Consider the following 10,349-nt stretch of genomic DNA (forward strand, 5'->3'; position numbering starts at 1 on the left):
CATGGGAGCGCAGAGCATAGGAAATCGAAGCGGAGATGTAGACGCTCGGCGGAAGTTGTTTGGCAAATGACAATAACAAGGAATCCTTTACGTCCTCATAACAAAATTATGTGTAAGCGCCACTAAAACTTTAAGATGATTAAAGCTGGAAGAAACCATCTGCAAGTAACATGAAACTCATTCTCATTCATTGGAATTGCAGCGACGAAGCAAAAACAGTGGAGTATAAATAAAAATAATATGTATATAAATCACTGTTTAAGTATGTACGAGCTGAAAATTGCAGGAAGGATGGTGGTTCCAAGTAATGACACGCGATTTATATTTGTGAATAATTAAAATGTAACTTAAGCACTTGCTGAAATTTAACAAAAACTTTTTTTTTTATTTCTGAACATTAAAAAAAGTTTGGTTTGTATTTGGATAAGAGGATGGTTTACTTATTAATTTTGTAGTAATTCAATTTAAAGTGAAATATTAGACCATGTTTAAGAATACTTACTTACTTACTTAGTTGACCATTACAGACGTGAGTCGTCCGTGGTTGCGTCGAGTAGCCTCTGCCAGCCAGTCCGGTGACCTGGTCCTTCCACATACTTGAGCATGGTCACAGATATTTTTCGAGCTTTTGGGTGAAGACCAAAAGGTACGTTATATAGAGGATAGATCAATTTTGTGAAGATTGTTCACTACTCTTTTGTTTCTTTTAAAAGTATCGAAATAGTAATAAACTACAAACTGTTGGATATATGTAAGCACAAAGTGCACATTATATTTTGGAAAGAGGTTTTTCAAACAGTAGCAAACTACAATAACAAAAAAATCATTTTATATTATTTTACACAACAAGTGAATTTGTTGATGAAACTTTTACGGCAAATTAACAAAACTTCAGAAAAATGTACGAACATGAAAGTCAAATACGAGTTTGTTAAGGAGCGCTAACTCTGAGCTTCAAATTTGGCAGGGCACGAATTCGATTCCTTTTACTGGCACTCTCAAAAAATTATTTACGAATAATTCAATACAAGAATTATGTCCAAGATCCCTGATGATGGGTATTTGACAATACTCGAAACAGCGTTATAATTCAATTAAAATTCAATTAATAAAAAATAATAAAAATGTTGTTGCAATTCATTACTGTTTGCTGAAAACAATTTTTTATATTAAGAATCAATTTATTAAAATCAATTTAATAACCACATAAATTATATTTAAAACAAAAGTTTAATGTCATGTGGTTTGGAAGAGTATATAAAATTTAATAAAAGTTCATTTTTATGTGCATTTGTGCAGAATAACTAAAAACTCCATCTGAAATTTTTTAATGAATTCTTTTATAGGTTTGAGTAACCGGGCTTTTAAAGTTCAATTTCATTTTAAATAAATGAACAGAAGTGGGGGTATTCTATTTCGTACACTACACTGTAGAAGGCGGGCACATTATTTCGATTATAGTCAATTTGATAGTATGGTTTTGATAGTTCCTTTAAATTACTCAACACTTACAAGTTATAAAGTAATTAAATCAAGAAGTTGTATTAAAGACATTTTTATTATGTGAATACTCAGCAGTATCCGAAATAGTTAAGGGCTTACAATATCAATGTTTGAAGCAATTACCAACAGTTAAACACCATATAGATTTAGATTTCTCGAAAGCATCCTCTTATAAACGAGAACTTTATATTCCAATTTTAATCGAGATGGGCTGTTGAAAATCCTGTACTGCTTAACAGCTTTAATGGTCAATGGTATTTGGGAGTTTCGGACTAGGCTAACGCCCCTATCCACTGCGATCAGTTTGATATATTGTGCACCTCTTTGTATTTAGATATTTAGTATCTCGAAGAATCAATCCAACTCCTTCAGAGGGAGTTTTCGAAGGTCTTCATCCTCTAGTAGGGATACACCTAAAATTTTGTTTCTACTGTGGCCTAGTGCATCACAGTTGGTGATCAGGTGTTCCATAGACTCTTCCTCATCACAGCAGAATCTGAATATATTAGTATCGGATATAGCTATTTTGTGTAGGTGTTTATTGTATGCGGTGTGGCCTGTTAGTGCACCAGAGAGTGACTTTAAACTCTTCTAGTTTAGATTGTGAGCGCTGTTTGCTCTTTTGATATGAAAATTTAAGAATTTTTTTGAATGATATACGCCGTCTATCCATTCCAATATTTATTGATACTTTGTTGAATCCATTTTTTGGACTCCTGTTGTATGTTCATTTTATTGAAGAAGGGAGTTGGACAAATGAATGGTTTTTTTTTATATCGACATTTTTATTTCCATTTCCTCAATTTTCTATGTGAAAGAATCTCTAAATACTAGTAGCAAACAAATTAGGATAAAATGTTTTTAAGAGTCTTTACGACTTATTTAAACTCAAAGGTACCTACCTATAAAATATCATCTTCAATGCCGTTTAAATGTTGCAAATCTTCTGCTATTGTATTGAGAATCCTTATTAATAGCACTTAAATATCACGTTTACATAACTTTATTCAAAATTCATTTTAGTTCAAACTAAATATTTAATAATTGGCATAAACCAGACTTACACATTGTTCTCGAAATAATTACCATTTGGTTTTGTTGTAATTGTTCAGTTCAAATATAATTTCCAATTAAAAAGTAATTTTAGCTTCAAATAAAACTCACGCCAATTTTAATTAATTGATAAATATGTACTCACAATCGCGAAATAATATTCTTTTGGAAGATAATTGATATTTATTTAATTTTAATTAAAAATGATTTATGCAAATTTTGCAACAAATATGGCCAGAAAATGTATTCTTTGTGTTTTGGTAAAATAGAAAATTAGAATTTGGAATTTAATTTTAGTGGCTAATTGAAATTATTTGAAATGAAATGCATTTCAATTGCGTGGGTTCCATTTAAAACCTGAAAGCACCCAACAGACACTTTAACAGACATAAAGTCAATAACAGAAGTTCAAACAAATTATAACATTGTCAGAAATTAAATTTGAATTTAAATTTCCAAAATTAATAAAACGAAAAACAACATTATATATGTACATAACAAATAATGTATTTTAATGAATGGACAATTTTTTTTTGTGCTAGTATAAATTTTTCTTCTCCTCATTTGGCACTACAGTCCAGTGTGAGCTTTAACCTCCATCAAGATCTGCCTCCATCTGTCCTGATCTTCTTCTAGTCTCTTCCAGTTCAGTACTCTAACCTTTCTTGCATCACCACACACGTTCTCATCCCATCTTGTTCTTGGCCTACCTTTGTGCATGGTTATCTATATACCATATATATGCATAACATATATTAATATCTTAATGTACGGAAATTTTTTTTTGCTAGAAATAATTTTTCTTCTTATTTGGCACTACATTTCAGTGTGAGCCTTGGCCTCCCTCACGATCTGCCTCCATCTGCCTGATCTTCTTCTAGTCTCTTCCAGTTCAGTACTCCAACCATTCTTGCATCACCACACACGTTCTCATCCCATCTTGTTCTTGGCGTACCTCTGTATCTGGTTGTTTGGCTTTCTCTCAGGTCCAATTCTTACTACATGAGCAGCTCATTGTAACCTTTGCGACTTAATATATCTCACTATATTTTTGTTTCCTAGTAGTTCTTCAATATTATTATTTGTTCGTCTTGCTAATAATAATTATTTTATATTATTTCCTTCCTCCTTGAAGGGGGGTCATAGTGTAATTGAATACATTATGATACAATGTGTAAAATAAAATCCTAGACAATATATGTATGACTTATTACAATCCAGAAATTTCAATCTTATATTAGCAATTAATTACTCAGAATAATTACTCAGAAAAGATATAGGATTTCAAGCTATGCTCTTTATTCAAGAATTAGCATTTTGATACAGTTTACTTTATTTATTGATTTACTAAGTTAAGTAAGCATAATTAATACATATTTATTTTTATTATTAAATAAGTAAAACTTATTTTACTAATTCCTAAATATATATAGTAAATATTTATATGCATTAAAAATAAATACCATATATTTTAATCATTTTTACAGCATTATTAAAACTAATTTTCTTTGCTTTATATATTTCATTTTCAAAAATAATTCGATAACATACAATTTCAAAAAATTCAACATAAATCGTCTGCTTTTGATGACGTCACTATAAAAAATTGTCGTCATCAATGCGTCGCAACTGTCACTTGGAATTGTTGACCTAAAGGTGTCTCATGTTAAAATCGATTCACCTGTTTTTCGTCTGCACACAAATGCAACTGTTATTTTATTGATAACATTTTCGATTGCTGTTACGACGCGGCAGTACGTAGGAAATCCCATAGACTGTGTACATACAAGGTGAATTTTAAAAATTATATTAAACATTTTATTATATATATTAAATGCTATATAACTAATATATTAATATATGTTTATTACTGTAATTATGAATTTCAAAACAGAGACATTCCAGAAGATGTACTAAATACATATTGTTGGATTCATTCAACATATACAGTAGTGGATGCTTTCATGAAAAAGCAAGGTTCCGAGGTGCCTTTTCCAGGTATACACAACTCACAAGGACGCGGGCCTCTAACAATAAAACATACCAAATATTATCAATGGGTGGCGTTTACACTGTTTTTTCAAGTAAGTATGATAATTTCTATTGTATTTATATTTAATGATATTCATCTTAAGATTTAATTATTTACTCGAAACTTAACATTTGAAGCAGTTAACAGAATCAAATACAAATGCATTAGGAAAATGTTTATGCTCTGTTAAGTTATACATTTAGTTGGATAAAAAAAAAACTATTCGTTTTTTTCAATTACGCGATTCCTGCTTTATCAACACTCTGTAGAAGATAAGGCAGTTCAGCTAAGAAATATATTTTTCAAGAAATCTTAACAAGTCTTTTGACTTAATATAGGGAAATATTAGTGAATTAAAAAAAATTAGAGATATTTTCTTAGAATAAAATGATTTTTATGTTATGTGCGAGATTATATTAGATATCTATTTTTTATTCATTTTCAATAATAAACTTAAATTAAACTTAAAAAAAAAAATAAAACTAGGTAAATATTAGAAAAAAGAAATTAAACATTTTTTTAAAAATCAGAACTCAGTTATTCATTAAAGCTTAATTTTAGCAGAACCGAAACACTGCCACAATGCTAAGAATTTTGAACCTAATAAACTCTCTCATAACAATTTACCCAGAAATATTTGATCGGTTTGATTCTGCAAATGCATAGCAGTGGACTTCCCGCGTAGTAATTTTACCGCTAGCACTTGACCGCGAGTGTTAGCGTATGTCTATTACAAAAGACTCCTTGTTTAATCTCAATCCAACTGAGTTTTTTTACCACTTTCAAACCGTGGACGAAACATGTATCTATCACAACACAGAAGAGACTGAGAAACACTCAAAGCAGTTAAGATGAATGTGCATTAGAAACCTCTAACTAGCAATATTCCACCCAACATATTCTTTAAATATGAATACATATATCATTGCACGTAAAGCTCTGAGATGGAATCCTCAATGCAGTCGTCAACCCGGCGCCGGCTAAAACTTGGAGAAGAACAATTGAAGAAGAAGAACTAAGAGAAGCGAACTATTCCTGAAGTGACATATGCCATGAATCAAATAACCGAATACGATATAAAAAGATGGTAGAGGCCCTATGCTCCATTGGGAGATAAGGATAAGAGAGAGAGAGATTCTTTAAATATAGACTCCTGCGATTATTCCCGAAAAAATATTTTGACCTAGGAATATGAATGAACGGGGTACTAGCTCTCAACGGAGCGGAGCACAAAATCGTAAGAGAGTTTGGTCAGATGAAGAGGTCAGCATCAAAACAACCCTACTTCAAAAATCTCGAAAAAACCCATTATTTGAAGGATATGAAAAAATTGTAAGAGATAATATTGTTTGACCCATTTTTGATGATTAAATTCTTTATTATAAAATTTAAAAATGGATCTTAAGATATACGGCTCACATAAATGACATCATAACTTTCAAATAGTAGTAACTGTATGAGTTAGCAGTACAAAATCGGTATTCCGGTGGTAGTAGTTAAAGGCTTTCGGTGTCCATTTAAAATCTTTCTATATATTAAATTTTCAAACCTCGCACAGACACTGCGCCAGGTTTTTATATTTATTATTTTTTATTTATAAATTCTATAATTGATTATAAATATTTTGCTAATTATAAAAATATATTAAATTATTTTAAAATAATTTAATATAAATAAAAATAATTATATATTAAAATAATTTTTTATTATTATTTTAAAGTTTTAGACATCCAGATCATACCAATATAAGTAATAATTTTATTTTATTTTTCGTAATTTTTATTTTTATTATTTTTAAGTATTTTACCAATAATAACTATTCTTGAACCTAATAATATTTAAATGAAGAATTTTTTTTAAATAATAAAGCATAAAGTAATTATTTATTAAGTAATAACATATTAAATAATTACTTACTAAATTATAAATATATATATTATTTAAAAATAATTAATACAATTGGTCTCGGTTATATCTGAGATATGCTTGATTAAAATGTAGTTGGTTTACATACTAAAAGGTCAGTTCCAAGACCACTGATGATGGATATTTGGCAATACTCGAAACAGCTGTTTGGTCAGCCAAAAATTCACTTAATTATTATAATATAAATTGAGTTTTTGTTGTTGTGAACTACAACCTCTTCGCTACTTTTCGAAAAACCTCTTACAAAAAGTATTTAGTTAAATACTTTATAAGAATACATCTAATAAATTATTGAACATACTATATATTATTTACACAACAGCAGAGCTCCTAAGACCTATGAATTTCATATTATTTTTAAATTTTTTTTATTATAATTTTACTTGAAAACTATTGGAATATTTAAACCATGAACCATTATTAGTGAGTTTTTGGAGGGAGTTCCCTTTACATGTATTAGAAATCTAACGCCACATTTAGTTTATTTCGGAAGTACGCCATAAATCTTAATTTTAAAAAAGAGATACAGCAATAAAGATCAGATCGCACTGCCAAGATCTCCTAAGAGAAAAGTCCGTTGGAAAAGTTGAGTACACGAAAATAGTATCCACAAATGAAGACTCAAAAACGTTCCAATGTGTGAAATGATCTTTCCGAAGAAAATTGAAAAGATTTCTTGCTAAAGGCGCAGTGTTTATTTTGGAGGCGTAGTGAGCGTGTGTTTCCCGATCATGACGCGACTCCCATGTGTGGTACGGTGAATTAGTTGTGATTTAAAATTTATGGAAGCATAAAAAATGAAAAAAATTATTTACATAAAAAAACATGAAGTTTATATCGAAAAATTTTGCTAAAATTTAAAATTTAATTTTATGCTTCGGCGATCGAAAAACTATAAAATGAATATAAAAAACTGATTTTTTTTGCTGCTCAACACATAAATTTCGCTACTTCATGTGGAAAAGTCGACTGGAACTAAATTCGATAAAATAAACACTTATTTTGATTTTATGCATAAATTTATATGAGAATATTTAAAAAAATTCATGTAAATAGACTGACAGTGTTTTCATGTCCAGGCTGAATGCGAATGCAAAAAATTTCAATAAATTTCGGAACCAACACGTGTGATTGATTTTGAGAAAATTGTTTAAAATAAATAAAAAATAAGTTCAATGTTTCAGTAATAAAAATCTGTACTGAAATTGCTTAATAATGCCACGAGCTATTAAATTGATGCTTCCACATTGAAATAGTTCGGTAGTTTTATACAATTAAATAACAAAAAAAAAAATTCATATCTTATAAACAAAATAAAGTAGAAAATAATGCCGAATATAATGTATAGTGAAATTATGCTAAAAATTAAATTTAAAGAAAAATGTACGAACATATAAATTATTTCTTGAAAATCTACTTGGAGAATTGGAACCATATAGAGTGTATCATGTTAATTTCTGTGAATGGGTTCGGATTGAATAGAACTCGAAAGATAGCTACCGCAAAAGTGCTCAGCGGCATTCGCACGATCACTGGGAAATCGACTGTAAACAAAACAAAACAATGGAGCAGAAGCGATGGAAAATGGAAAATGTTTAATCAAACATTTCCAAAATGAAAACGTTTAAATAAAAATATTGAAATAAAATAAAAATTAGGTCAAATTAAGTTTTAAATAAAACAAATTGAACAGCGGCACACGCTCGCTCTTGTGTAACAAAATTCGTTTGGGGAAAAAAAATGTTAGATATTTTTCGTGGCCTGCGAAACCTAATCAGGTTCAGTCATCTCAAAATCGATTCGCCAGTATTCCGCTTGCATTATTCCATAACTGTGATGATATTGATGTCGTTCTCATTAATATTAACAACGCGACAATATGTCGGCAATCCCATCGATTGCATACACACCAAAGACATACCGGAGGACGTGCTCAACACTTACTGCTGGATACACTCCACATACACACTACGTAATACCTTCACCAAAAAACAAGGTATATCGGTACCATATCCCGGTTTGGGTAACTCCGAATATGGTTATGAAAAAAAACACAACAAATACTACCAATGGGTGTGTTTTTGCTTGTTCTTTCAGGTGCGTAAGAAATGAATTGATTAAAAGCTTAAGTTTTACATAAAAAAAAAAACCCATGTCATATTGGTATTACATATTATATATAAAATAAAAATATGTTTCTTTTTTTTTTGTTCTATTTTTTTTTATAAAATATATTCTCTCATATGATAAACAAAATTTGTTTACGGCGGAAGTTTTATGTTTGCCACATATTTTGAAATGAAACATAAAGATGTGGGTATGCCCATGCATTCTCCATGCATCCACGTATCTCCTCACAACATAATTGGTCTCTAATTTACAGCGCATTTTTATTATCAAAGCATATTTTATGGGCCTTATTTTTAGAAGACATAAAAAAGACAAGGAAATATTACAAACCATTTTTCGGTAATTTATGGCTTTTTAAATTCTTTGTCAATTTTTTATGAACGACTTAAAAGTGCTTTGTGCATTCTCAGTAAAATGGCTTATATGTGAAAAAGTGAATAACTTTATGATTGCAGTCTGGCAGTATCGAAACATAATATTGAAACGATGGATGTAATAAAAAAATTTTGTTGTTGCAATTTCACTACTGTTGATAAGACCTTTCTTATTGAAATCAATAGTTTATAAGTACTGAATTTAGTTTCTTCCGTCAAAACGGACATTAAATCAATTTAATCTTAGGTATAGTACTTAAAGAACTGCTTAAACTCTACTAGGTGGATTGATACCTGACATTCACAGGCAGGTGGCAAAAGCCAGAAAAAAATTTATTATATATTAGGATGTCCTAACGCAAATATTTAAAACGACGTTTTACGTCACAATTGACCAATAATTTGTAATTGGCTTCCGTATTTCGGATTCAAGTGGAATAAGTTTTCAATAGATAATTTTAACAAAAAGGAAAATAATCACACTCAGATTACTTATTGTATATTATTGTATGGATTGATGCAGGAAATAAGGAAAAACAACAATTTGGTCGAAGAAAAAACCACGCTCACCCGTCTTACACGTATTTTTCCGATGTATATGTTTCATAGTTCACTAGTAATAAACTGGAAATAAATTAGAATTTATATCAGATATAGATCATTGAATGCACCTGCCTAGTAAGCATGACAATTTCTTCAATATTTGTTCAATATGCATTACCGATTCAAAAGCAGAACTCGTCCAATTTGATAATAGGTTTCTTATAAAACCCATATGTGAAATTTAAAATTTTTGAAATTAAATGAATAGCATCTTCTTTGTTCCATTAATTCCCAGTGTAGAGCAATATTGCCTCAACAATTCCTCTGAACCGTATCCTATTTGGAGCTGCCGTGCAGATGTCGTTCCAAGAGAAGCGGACTAATGTTAGTTTGGCATTAATTGTCCTTCGCAATGTTCTTGAAGGAGCACCAAGCCAGCGACTGGCTTGCGAGTTTCAATTTAGGGCTTACTTAACACGAACTCGGCTTGCTTGTATGTCCAATCCATTGCCATTTTCGTTTTTTAATTTCATTTTCGACACTTTGCATTTTCTTCTTTTTCCACTATTCCATGTTAGAAATGTATTCTTGCCATCATATTTTGAAGATGCGTCTTAGACATTTGTTTATGAAAACTTGTATTCACAAATTGATTGATCTAGTAAACTTCCATGTTTCGCACCCATTCAGAAGTACAAATACGATATTTGATTTAAGTATTCAGAGTTTTGTTTTGACGCTTAGTTGGTTCAACCATATGTTTTGTAATTCGCCAAATGCAGACTTTC

The sequence above is a fragment of the Teleopsis dalmanni genome, chromosome 1, assembly GCF_002237135.1.
Source record: "Teleopsis dalmanni isolate 2A chromosome 1, ASM223713v2, whole genome shotgun sequence".
Lineage (NCBI taxonomy): Eukaryota > Metazoa > Arthropoda > Insecta > Diptera > Diopsidae > Teleopsis > Teleopsis dalmanni.